The sequence below is a fragment of the Carcharhinus amblyrhynchos genome, chromosome 26, assembly GCF_965287045.1.
Source record: "Carcharhinus amblyrhynchos chromosome 26, sCarAmb.v2.hapA, whole genome shotgun sequence".
In the NCBI taxonomy this organism is placed as follows: domain Eukaryota; kingdom Metazoa; phylum Chordata; class Chondrichthyes; order Carcharhiniformes; family Carcharhinidae; genus Carcharhinus; species Carcharhinus amblyrhynchos.
In genome coordinates this window covers 10,482,914-10,495,184 of record NC_137349.1, presented here as the reverse complement: position 1 = coordinate 10,495,184, position 12,271 = coordinate 10,482,914, and the positions used below count along the sequence as shown (strand labels likewise).

The 12,271-nt window shown below is 43.8% G+C and overlaps 1 protein-coding gene across 1 annotated transcript in view; it reads right to left on the bottom strand.

Moving 5' to 3' along the window:
• mef2b (myocyte enhancer factor 2b) overlaps positions 1 to 2,636 on the bottom strand; it is a 151,617-nt gene extending 148,981 nt beyond the window's left edge. Inside the window, exon 1 of the mRNA XM_080212837.1 lies at positions 2,172 to 2,636. The gene's annotated coding sequence lies outside the window, so the exon portion shown is untranslated. The remainder of the gene's footprint in view (positions 1 to 2,171) is intronic.
• Between the last annotated feature and the right edge of the window lie 9,635 nt (positions 2,637 to 12,271).

The following is a 12,271-nucleotide window of genomic DNA, read 5'->3' as shown; positions in this document are numbered from 1 at the left end:
CTCTGGAACCTGAGACCAAATAGCCTTTCTTCATAGCTGAGGATAGAAAGTCGGTGCCGATAAGTTATTCGACTGTGTGGGACTGCACTCAGTATCACCTCTAATACTAAATTAACCCAAGTGGCAGGGGGATTAGCAGGGTAAATATGAGGGGTTGTGGGAATAGAACCTGGGTGGCATTGGTGTCAGTGTAGACTTGATGGGCCGAATGGCCTCCTATTGCACTATAGGGATTCTATGATTTCAGTCAGCAGTCACTGCCAGCAAGCGAGAGAAAGAATCTTGCTGAATTCACACCTCCACAGTCCAAGGAATTAAAAGCCCATTATATCCGGTTTTCTGAAATCAATGAACTCAATACTGGGAAGCTCTGTTCACCACAAAACAAGTTGTGTTCACACCAACATCACAAGCCAGCTTTCAATATTTAACTTAAAAAAAGCCTTAGCAGGCCTTCATAGTCAGGCAACATCAAAGAACACAACATATTCAGGCAAATTCACTTCAACTGACAATAAACACAAGAGCATATCCAAAATTTGGCTGCCTGTGATTTAACTCACATCAAGTCCTTTTTACCCATCAACTGTCTGTCTGATCTACAAAGGCTCCCAGTCTGCCAATGCCTAATTCCTAACACTATCATCCTCGTGTTCAAATTTCTTCATGGTTTCACCCTTTCCGATCTCTGTTCCCTCCTCCCAACCCTCTCGAGATCGCTACACTCTTAGAATGCTGGTCACTTTTGCATCTCTGATTTTAACCGCTCCACTACTGGCAGCCATTCCTTCAGCTGCCGGGACCTAAGTTCTGGAATTCCTTTCCTAAACCTCTGTCTCCCTCTTTAAGCCACTTCTTAAAGTGGCACGGTGGCACAGTGGTTAGTATTGCTGCCTCACAACACCAGGGATTTGGGTTCGATTCCCAGCTTGAGTCACTGTCTGTGTGGAGTTTGCACGTTCTCCCTGTGTCTGCGTGGGTTTCCTCTCACAGTCCGAAAGACGTGCTGGTTAGGTGGATTGGCCATGATAACTTCTCCCTCAGTGTACCCAAACAAGTGCCAGAGCGTGATGACTAGGGGATTTTCACAACAACTTAATTGCAGTGTTAATGTAAAGCTACTTGTGACAATAATGAATAAACTTTCAAACCTACCTCTTTGACCAAGCCTGTGGTCACCTGTCCCTAATAACTCAGTGCCAAAATGTGTTTTAAGCATTCCTGTGAAAAGGCTCGAGACATTTTACTGTAGTAAAGATGCTACATAAATGCAAGTTATTGTTGAAATTAGAGCATGAAATAACTGTTAAGTGAGCAAAAAAAACCCATGAAGATGATAAACACCACCATCAGATATATATAAATGGATTAAATGCATTCATAGATGACTACAAAATCATATATAACCTCTCTGTTTCATTGCCATGGGCCTGTAGGGTTATTGAGAGAAAGATAAACCATTGGGATTGTTTTTGGACTGCTGCATCACAGAGTCAACACAGACAAGATAGGCCGAATAACCCCCCCCCCCAATCAACTGCAAACTTGTACGGTGCAACTTTTCACTTTCAATATCGGACTCGCTCAACTGATTTTCCTTTGAAAATGCCACCTGCAGATCTTTTGAAATAAAGCGCAGTTCCGTATTTTGAAACGGGGTTGTTAGCTGTCTCATTCTTTGTGTTTTTTTAAAGGAACAAAAACATTTAACGGTGTTTGTCACATGGCTGCAAAGTGCACTTCACATCCCATCTATCACTGGGATACTGGGACTGTTGTTACGTAGGGAAAAACATCTATCGAGTACACAGCGAAATCGACAAATAGTATTGACCCTTTAATCTGTGCCTTTGGGTGCGGGAGAAATGTTGGCCAGGACTCTAGGAGAACTCCTTGCTCTTTTAATAGCGAGATCTTTAGTGTTCACCTGCATTTTCTACATGGACACGCTCCCGTTTCAATATCCCACCCAAATAACAACTCCAACAATTAAATCTCAATCTATACAGTTCTGAACTTGGACTGCCCTGAGGTAAATCTGAGTTGGTCCATACGTATTTGTCCTGTAATACATCCTAATGACTTCTTACACATTTAATCTAATCAAATTGCTTGTTTAATACATATCCACCGCAGAGATATCTTCCTGCGGTTACGAAGATGCCACTCACCTGATACTGGAACCGATCTCCCAAAAAATCCACTCCTCTGGCGATTTCTGATTTAAACTTCAATACACGAGGGAAATCCAGCCCGAGATGGTTCAAAACTGGACACGATTGTTAGCGATTTATATTTTTAAAAAACTGTTGCTTTGTCAAATGCACCGCCTTATCCTCCTTTAGGGTTTTTTTAAACGCGATTTTGGTGCAGAGAATGTAGAAGCTAAGTCAGTAACACAGAGAGAATGGAGGGAGCGAGAGGAAAAGGCAAGTCAAGAGGACAAAAATGCTCTCAGTATACCGAAGATCCCCAGGAGCTGTGACAGCCCCTGTCAATGACTGGAGTGCCAAGTGGCCGGCCTCATTACACTGCCCCCTCTCTCTGGCCCGCACTTGAGCTGGTGCTTTGGGTTTGTTGGAAGTGGGGTGAACAGAGAGAGACTCTTCTTTCCCTCTCTCTATCTATCACTCACTCACTCACTCACTCAGGCTGGCAGGCAGGCTGCTTCTGTCACTGATCAATGCCGCGGCCCCACGTGAGCCTCCAGCTGATGTGTTTGTTACAAAAAAGTTCCTTCAGTTTCACGGCGGCCCCGCTCCCATTGGCCCGCCCGCGTTCCATCATTAGCATACGTCTGCTCCCATTGGCCGTCGGGCTTCCTGTATCAATTCCCCCTCCCTGTCTGATTGGCCGCCGTCTCACCGCCTCTCGCCATTGGCCGGCGCGCTTGTCACACACTCTCGCCTGTCAGGGGGGAATTAAACTGGAGCACTTTCTGGGTCTGAGCCTTTAGAATTGTTATTATATCCATAAATGTGTTTTAAATATATATTCTTATTATTACAGCGAAAATTATTTTCATTCTCCTCCCTTCCCCCCTCTCTTTCTCAGCCTCCCTGTTTGGGCATCAGGCGGACTTTGCGTTGTGGCGCATTTATAAATGAATCTAATATTAAAAAAAGGGGCAAATCCCAATACTGTCACTGACTCCAGCTTATAGGGACTGGGTCCAAATAAACTCAAAACAGCTGATGAAACGAAAAGAAAAAGAAGAGAGAGCAGCTTTAACTGCCCATCGCCACTTCTCAATGTACATTTTTAATAGTGGGGAGGATCCACGAACGACGCGCCCACGTCTTCTTTAATTTTATGACCCCACCTTCATCCCGAAATGTGTGTGTGTGTTGAGTGATTTCATTTTGGAGACGCTCCCTTGCTTCATTGCATTCTCTCAACTCCATTTTAGCTCCTGTTTTAGCACTTCTGATAACAGATCTATATATTTTTTACATATATATATTAAACATGCACCTTATTCTGAGAAATATTATGAATTAAAAGGATGAAGGTTATGGTTGCTAAACTGTAATCAGAGCTGGAGCTGATAGCCTGCAGTATAGAAATAGCTGTCGGGAAACCAAGATATATATCCCAGTTCTGGTCGATGCTGAACATCCTCTTGACACTATTTAAAGAGCAGAGATTCCTCCCAGTGTCTCAAGCCGACACTCAAAAAGTGTGCAACAGTTTCACAAACAATTCACTGAAAACTTCGTTCACTTCTCTCATATCTTTTGTAGCATAAACATTTGACACTCTCCACCTCCCCAACTTCTGCATTGTCATTTTGTTGAAGACTCATTGTAGCACCTAACCTAAATCGTAGGTTTGGGGAAGAAGCAGGGCATATTTCTTTATTAGTGTCACAAGTCACTTTATATTCACACTGTAATGAAGTTTCTGTAAAAATCCCCTGGTCACCACACTGCAGCGCCTGTTCGGGTACACTGAGGGAGAATTTAGCATGGCCTATGCATCTAACCTGCATACCTTTGGACTGTGGGAGGAAACCGGAGTACCCAGAGGAAACCCATGCAGACACTGGGAGAATTGTGCAAACTCCACATAGACAGTGACCCAAGCCAGGAATCGGACCCAGGTCCCTGGTACTGTGAGGCGACAGTGCTAACCACTGTGCCACCCCATGCCACTGTGCATGTGGAATTTCAGATAGTTCAAATACATTCTGGGCCTAATTCTATGGAGTAAAATTTCTCCCCAGGTTCTCAAAATTGTGGAATGTCTCACTCCTTCCAGCCTTTCCTCCCTCCAAGTTTTTAAATTGAAAAACTTGCTTTTACATAGAACTTTTCATGGCCTCAGGCTATTTAAACAAAAACACTTCACAGTCAATTAAGTGCGTTTGTGAAGTGTCATCACTCATGTAATGCGGGGAGCACAGAAGTGAATATGTGCACAGCAAGCTCCCACAAAAAGAAGTCATAATGACCAGATTTTTTGTGTTGATGTTGGTTGGCTATCAGGCGGGACACCAGGGATAACTCCCCTGCTCTTCTTCAAACTAGTGCCGTGGAATGTTTCACATCTACCTGAGAGGGCAGACAGTTGACTATCTCATCCAAAAGATAGTGCACCTGATGGTGCAGCACTCCCTCAGCTTGGCACTGGGTGTGTCAACGTATCATTTTGTGTTTGAGTCCCTGGAGTGGGACTAAAGCCCACAACATTCTGACTGACAGGAAAAAGTGATACCAACTAAGCCATGGCTGACACAATTAAAATATCCCTGGTGTCATCTCATGATTTTGCAATATGCCCTGTTTCATCCTTTCCAAAATTGGTCTTAGTTTCTCTGCGTTTCATTTGTGCTATTCTATACTATTTTTGTGTCTTCCTCGATATATAAAGATGGTTAAGTCATATAAGATATAAGACTTTACTGTAATAAGATGCTTCACTGTGGTGATGTCCCACCATTTTTTTAATTCTTTCATGGGATGTAAGCCAGCATTTATTGTTCATCCCTGATTGTCCATGAAGGGGCATTCTTTTTTTAAGAGTCAACTGTGGATCCAGAGTCACATGTAGACCAGACCAGGCAAGGATTGCAAATTCCCTTTCCTAAAAGACCACCTCTGTTCGCACAGTGGCATAGTGGTTAGCAGTGCTGCCTCACAGTGCCAGGGACCTGGGGTCGATTCCTGGCTTGGGTCACTGTCTGTGTGGAGTTTACACATTGCCCCTGTGTCTGCGTGTGTTTCCTCCAGGTGCTCTGGTTTTCTCCCACAGTTCAAAGATGTGTGGATTAGGTTGATTGGCCATGCAAAATTGACCCCAGTGTCAGGGGGATTAGTAATGGGAATAGGGCCTGGGTGGGATTGTGGTCAGTGCAGACTCGATGAGCTGAATGGTCTCCTTCTGCACTGTAGGGATTCTATGATTCTAACAATCAACAATTGTTATCATTAGACTTACAATCCCAGATTTTTATTGAATTCACATTCTACCATTTGCCATGGTGAATTTGAACTCAAGTCCCCAGAGCATTACTCTGCGTCTCTGGAATACTAGTCAGGTAACAATATCACAACCCCACTGCCATTATAATACTTTAATCCCAGAATATTAATCTTTATTACAGAACCATCCATTAGGACAGTACAAGATGATATTGTCCTAACTTTAGACTGAGGGGTTTTCCTGCCTGAGGGACACATGAGGCACAGGAAGCATGCACATGTCTGTTTCCATTCCCAGTTTTCCCTGGAACAGGTCACTAGCCTGTCTCCAGAAACCTTTGCCTGAGCAGCTTCATTCTTCATCCAAGATAGCTGAGCAAGAGACTTTCCTGATCTTACTACCTGCCATAGGTGCATTGAAAGTATTTACAGACCGAGAAGTAACCTGTTTGATGAGACTATGAATGCATCTTCTGTGTCTATCGAGACCTGCAGTGAGTTTGATCCCTGGGCTTTTAACTCAGAGGCAAAGACACCCACTGCATCATAAGATCTCTGTTTATTATCCTAACCAATGGTTCTGTAATTAGATCTTGACATTCTTCATTTAAAAGAACATTAGAAATAGCAGTAGACCATTCAGCCCTTTGAAGTTGTTCCATTTCTCTGGCTGATCTTCTACCTCAGCTCCATCCTCCCATACCATCACCTTATCGCTGAATTCTTAGGTATCCAAAAATCTAATGATCATGTCTTAAATAAATTTAATATCAAGACATCCATAGCCCTTTAGGGCAGGGAATTCCAAAGATCCACAACCCTTTGAACTAAGGAATTTCTTCTCATCTCAGTGCCAAATGGACAATCCCTAGTTCTGATACTGTGATCAATGACCTCTGTAAGCTGTGTAGCTATCCCCCTCAAAATCCCCACTCAGGCGACGCACAAGCTGGCCTCTTTAAGGTACTGAGCCTGTGCAGCCACTCACAATAAATTAAAGGGCTCACACACTTAAATAAAGTACCCATTGGGTTGGCACATAGCACAGTGGTTAGCACTGCTGTCTCGCAGCACTGGGGTCATGGGTTCAATTTCTGGCTGGTGTGGAGTTTGCATATTTTTCCTGTGTCTGCATGGGTTTGATCCGAGTGCTCTGGTCTTCTCCCACAGTCCAAAGGTGTGCAGGTTAGGTGCATTGGCCATGCTAAATTCTCCCTCTGGTGCCTCCAAACAGGCATCGGGGTGTGGCGACTAGAAGATTCTCACAGTATCTTCAACGCAGTGTGAATGTAAGCCTACTTGTGACAAATAAATAAACTTTATTTCACTTTATTTTTGTGCTCAAAAAAGAGGAATCATTGACCGTGATCCCTTTGGTGAGGTGTCCATGTTACCAACCCATCAGACTCTAAAGAGAGTGGCTGGAATTTTACTGCACCACTCGCCACGGGATTCGGAGCAGGTGAGGGGCAAACAATGGGAATGTCCGTTGACCTTGGGCGGGATCTTACAGTTTTGGGACGAGTGAGGCCACCCAATATCTTTTCACTTGCGTTATCAGAATTATCATGATTTTAAAATCACTATTAAATCTCCTCTTAACTTTCGCTACTCTGGGAAGAGCAAACACTTCAATCCCCAGGTGGATTGGCCATTCTAAATTGCCCTTTATTGTCAAGGGGACAAGTTAGGGTAAGTGCATAAGGTTATGGAGATAGGGCCAGGGGCTGGGATTGTGGTCGGTGTAGTGTTGTAGAACACTACACTTCTGCAGTGTAGGATTCTATGAATTTCTCTTTTCCAGCCTCTCCAAATGTGCAATTGGATCACAATGGATAATGCAGGCATCGATCCCACTACCACTCAAGGGGAACACTCTACCATTTGAGCTAATTCCCCAGCACCAAGGAAGCAAATCCTGCAGTTCCCATCCCGTTTCCATGTGGGTTACCTGCTCCATGTCTCTGGATCCAGAATTGGCCTCTTCGGTCACATGAAGACTTATGAGTGAAACGCCTGGGAGGATTTCATCCTTAAATTGAGGGACAGCCTTGGCCATCAGTCATCGTAATGTTCCAAAAGTCAAGAAAATATGGAGCCTTTGCTGAATTCAAAATACCGAATGGAGGCAGAGTAAAACAGTCTTCTGTTAAATTTTGTCTCCCATGTTCCTTGGTGTGACAGACACTTTCGCAGCAACAGCACCAGTGCAGTGAGTTTGTGAACTGTACTTTCACCTCTGGGACCATGGCTGTGAATCCAAACAGCAATTGGACAACAGAAGCACTAATTGGCAACCTCATTGAGAAAGGCCACAAAGGCAGCTGGTGTGGGAAATGGAAAGAAAATTAACGCTGGTTCAGTAGCTAAACCCTCGTCTGGTTGTGTCGTCAAGGGAGGCCCCAAAGGAAGCTCAGTCCCTTTAAGCTGAGGAGTGTTTTTGCATGTTATCTGTATCTTGTTGCAATGATGCAAGGTTCAGGCTAATCCTAATGAATGATGAACACCTCAACAAAACTGCAGCAAAAGACAAAAGGAGCTACCCCAGTGCCTCAATTTCTGATCCACGGTGAGGGTGGTTGTAGAAGATTGTTTTTCAAACTGGAGGCCTGTGACCAGTGGTATGCCTCAGGGATTGGTGCTGGGTCTGCTGTTATTTGTTATTTATCTTAATGATTTGAATGAGAATTTAGGAGGCATGGTTAGTAAGTTTGCAGATGACACCAAGATTGATGGCATAGTGGGCAGTGTAGAAAGTTATCTAGGATTGCAACAGGATCTTGATCAATTAGGGCAGTATGTCGATGAATGGCAGATGGAGTTTAATTTAGATAAATGTGAGATGATGCATTTTGGTAGATCAAATTGGGGCAGGACCTACTTAGTTATTGGTAGGGCATCGGGGAGGATAATAGAACAAAGAGATCTCGGACTACATGTTCATAGCTCCCTGAATGTGGAGTCACAGGTAGAAGTCTCACAACACCAGGTTAAAGTCCAACAGGTTTATTTGGCAGTAAACACCACTAGCTTTCGGGGTTTGCCCCTTCGTCAGGCATGTCCACATCATGAGTCACAGGATGGTGAAGAAGGCATTCAGCATGCTTGGTTTCATTGGTCAGAGCATTGAATACAGGAGTTGGGACACCTTGTTGAAGTTGTACAAGACATTGGTAAGGCCACACTTGGAATGTGTACAATTCTGGTCAACCTATTATAGAAAGGATATTATTAAACTAGAAAGAATGCAGAAAAGATTTACTAGGATGCTATCAGGACTTGATAGTCTGAATTATAAGAAGAGACTGGTACACTGGAACTTTTTCCCCTGGAGCCTGGGAGGCTGAGGAGTGATCTTATAGAGGTCTACAAAATAATGGGAGGCATAGATAAAGTAGATAATCAGCATCGTTTTCCAAAGGTAGATGAGACTAATCCTAGACGGCATGGGTTTAAGGTGAGAGGGAAAAGATACAAAAGGGCCCAGAGGGACAATTTGTTCACTCAGAGGGTGGTGAGTGTCTGGAACAAGCTGCTAGAGGTAGTAGCAGAGGCAGGTATAATTTTGTTTTATAGAAAGCATTTAGATAGTTATATGGGGAAGATGGGTATAGAGGGGTATGGGCCAAATGCAGGTCATTGGGATGAGCTTAGTGGTAAAAATGGGCAGCATGGACAATTTGGGCTGACAGGCTTGTTTCCATGCTGTAAACCTTTATGACTCTATGACTCTAACTGATGCCCACATTTGTGATCTTTATAAACTGTTACTGGACAACACTTGTGGCTCGGCATCCTGGCTGATTGCTTTCTCTTTCTCTGTATTGAATGGGACATTATGGTTGTAAAAAGTCTGGCCCAGTCTGAGACACTGGTCTTGGAGCAGAATGGAACTGATGGCCAGGGTACAGACTTTGTAATGAGTGGAGGTGAGGAGAGATTAACAGAATGCTTTCTGTCCCCCAAGTATTTCATTGGAGGAAACCACAGCTCAGTCAAAGACTTTACAGAGGGAAGAGAGGTTGGAGTTGGGGCAGGACAGAGGGGTTAAATTTAATTTGATTTATTATTATCACAAATATTGGGATACAATGAAAAGTAGTGTTTCTTGCATGCTATACAGACAGAACATACCGTTCATAGAGTACACAGGGGAGAAGAAAAGGAGAGGGTGCCGAATATAACATTGAAGTTACAGATAGGGTGAGGAGAAAGAGCAGGTAAGGTCAGTTCTGGGTGGGTAAAGAGTGGCAGTAGTTTAAAAGGAGGTGGGTGCCGGTGCACAAGGACAGGATTCATTCATCAGTTGACCTAAAAGCCAGGATAGGAAGTTGGATGGTCAATAATTTAGTAAGGATGGGGTCAAGGGAATGTGAGAAGGGTCTCATGGGCAATGCATGCTTGTGCTTCTCCAGAAGGTAGGTGCAAAAAGCAAAACTGAAACCGGGCAGCAATGCCAAGGTGAAGTGTCTAAGCAATGGGTTCCAGGAAAGGCAGATGGCACAATGACACAATCATTTGGCATGATAACATGCAGGATTAACAACACCCACAGTCATGAAGTTTTAATTTTTCAAAAAATATGTCTGTGAATAGAGAGAGGCAAGAACAACAACATGCATTTCACGGGAGCGTTGCCAAATAAAATTTGTCATCAAGCTGTATGAGGAGACATTAGGGTAGATGACCGAAAGTTTGGTAACAGAGGTAGGTTTTAAGGAACATCTTAAAGAAGGAGAGAGAAGTGGGGAGGCAGTGAACCGTAGTGAGGAATTTCCAGGGCTTCGGGCCTTGGTAGCTGATGATATAATGGTGGAGTAATTAAACCTGGAGGTACTCAGAAGGCTAGCATAGGAAAGGCCCAGAAGTCTCAGAGTGTATGACTGGTCACAGCACAGACCAAGACCGTTCAGCCCACTGAGTCCATGTTGGCTCTCTGTAGAGAAATTCATTCTGTTTCATTCCCCTGTGCTAGACAACAGAAGTACATAAATATCCACTTATGGCCGTAGCATAGAACCGAGAAGAGTTGAAAAGAAACGAGAAAGTAACAATCAGATGAAGTCAAGTTTGGCCTTTGTAAATCTTGCAGACTGTAGGCAAGAGGCCAGCGGAGGGAAGTGAGGATGTCAACATTTGGGAAACAATTAACTCTAGCAGGAGACAGTCTGATAAGTCTTGAATTTGAAAGAGTGAGGATGAAGGGAAATGACAGAGGGTTCAGATGTGAAGAATATGGCAAGTACACTCCGAAACATACAGATTGCAATCTTTATTTGACATAGGGACAAAACGAGAGAGAGCTTGACCTGTGAACTAGGGCCAAGGAAGTGCAAGACAGGCTGAGGAGGCCCCAGAGGTCATGGAGGTGAGATGGAGAGATATTTGACACAGGAAACTTTGACTGATCAGGATGGCAGGATTTCCGTGTGTGATTTCCGTGGCTATGACTGATGCGTAGGAATACAATTCAATTAAAATGTGTTGAGCTAACACTGTAATGTGCTCAAGGGCAGCTGCATATTTTTACAGTCTGGCTGCTGTCATTCTAAAGTCAACAGATTTTAATTTGGTATGGGTATTGAAAGCTATGGAACTAAGGTAATTCAATGGAGTTCAGGTCAGTGACGTTGACAAGTGAATGGCGAAACAGGCTCTGGGATCTGCATGGCTAGAAATCTGAGTGCGTGGTTCCCCCAACCCTAGTTCAGTTGTGGATATGATCAGTAATACTTGGGGACGGTGGCAGTGGTATAATGGTTGTGTCACTGGACGGGTAATCCACAGGCCAGTCTAATGTTCTGATGGGCTATTTGACTATATCCTGCTGTCACCTAATCCTCACTCATGTGCTCTCACTAGAAAGAGCCACTGATTTGCAATTGGGATTTGGGACCCTTCCTGAGGTATTTTTATGAAAAGCCACAAATGCTGGACATCTGAATTAAATTACAAGACACTGGAGGGCTATACTAAGAATTGGAGGAAAGACGGTGCAATGTCTTTAACGCGGATCTTTCATTCTCCTTTTAACTTCCCCAACTGTTGAGTCCAGCCCCCACTTCTCCAATTCTGGTGACTGTCCCTCCCCCACCACTCTGTCCCCCTTCAACAACAAGTTTCACATTGTCATGACGATAATCGTCACAACTCTCCTTTGCTCCCTCAAGTATTGTCAAAGCCTCCTCAAAATCTGACTTTCATTTGGTCGGCTCTCCTAACATGATGGCACAGTGTTTGGCACTGCTGCCTCACAGCATCAAGGATCTGGGTTCAATTTCCAGCTTGGGTCACTGTCTGTGCGGATCTGCACATTTTCCTTGTGTCTGCGGGGTTTCCTCCCGGTGCTCCGGTTTCCTCCCACAGCCCGAAAGACATGCTGATTAGGGGCATCGGCCATGCTAAATTCTCCCTCAGTGCATCAGAACAGGCACCAGAGTGTGGCAACTAGGGGATTTTCACAGTTGCTTCATTGTGGTGTTAATGTAAGCTGACTTGTCACACTAATAAATAAACATTAATTTAAGTTATTGAGTGACCATTTCTAACCTTCAAATCTTTTACCTGGAATCTTGTTCTCCAATGGATTTCTTTCCTTTCAGTCACTCCACTTAATTCTTCGATTCCTGTAAATTATCATTGTTTCTTCTTTTCCATTGGGAAATAACATGTTTTAATTTGTTAAAGGCATTTGGGAAACATAAGCAGTTGTTGCAATGGAAAACCTAATTGTGGAAATATTTCTCAAATATTTATCAGGAGTTGACAGAGCTTCAGTGTAGTTTTGTGACTTCCAGGCTTTGCCATCTCTCGTCTTTAGTCCCAACTCAATGTAAGCCAGCACAGAC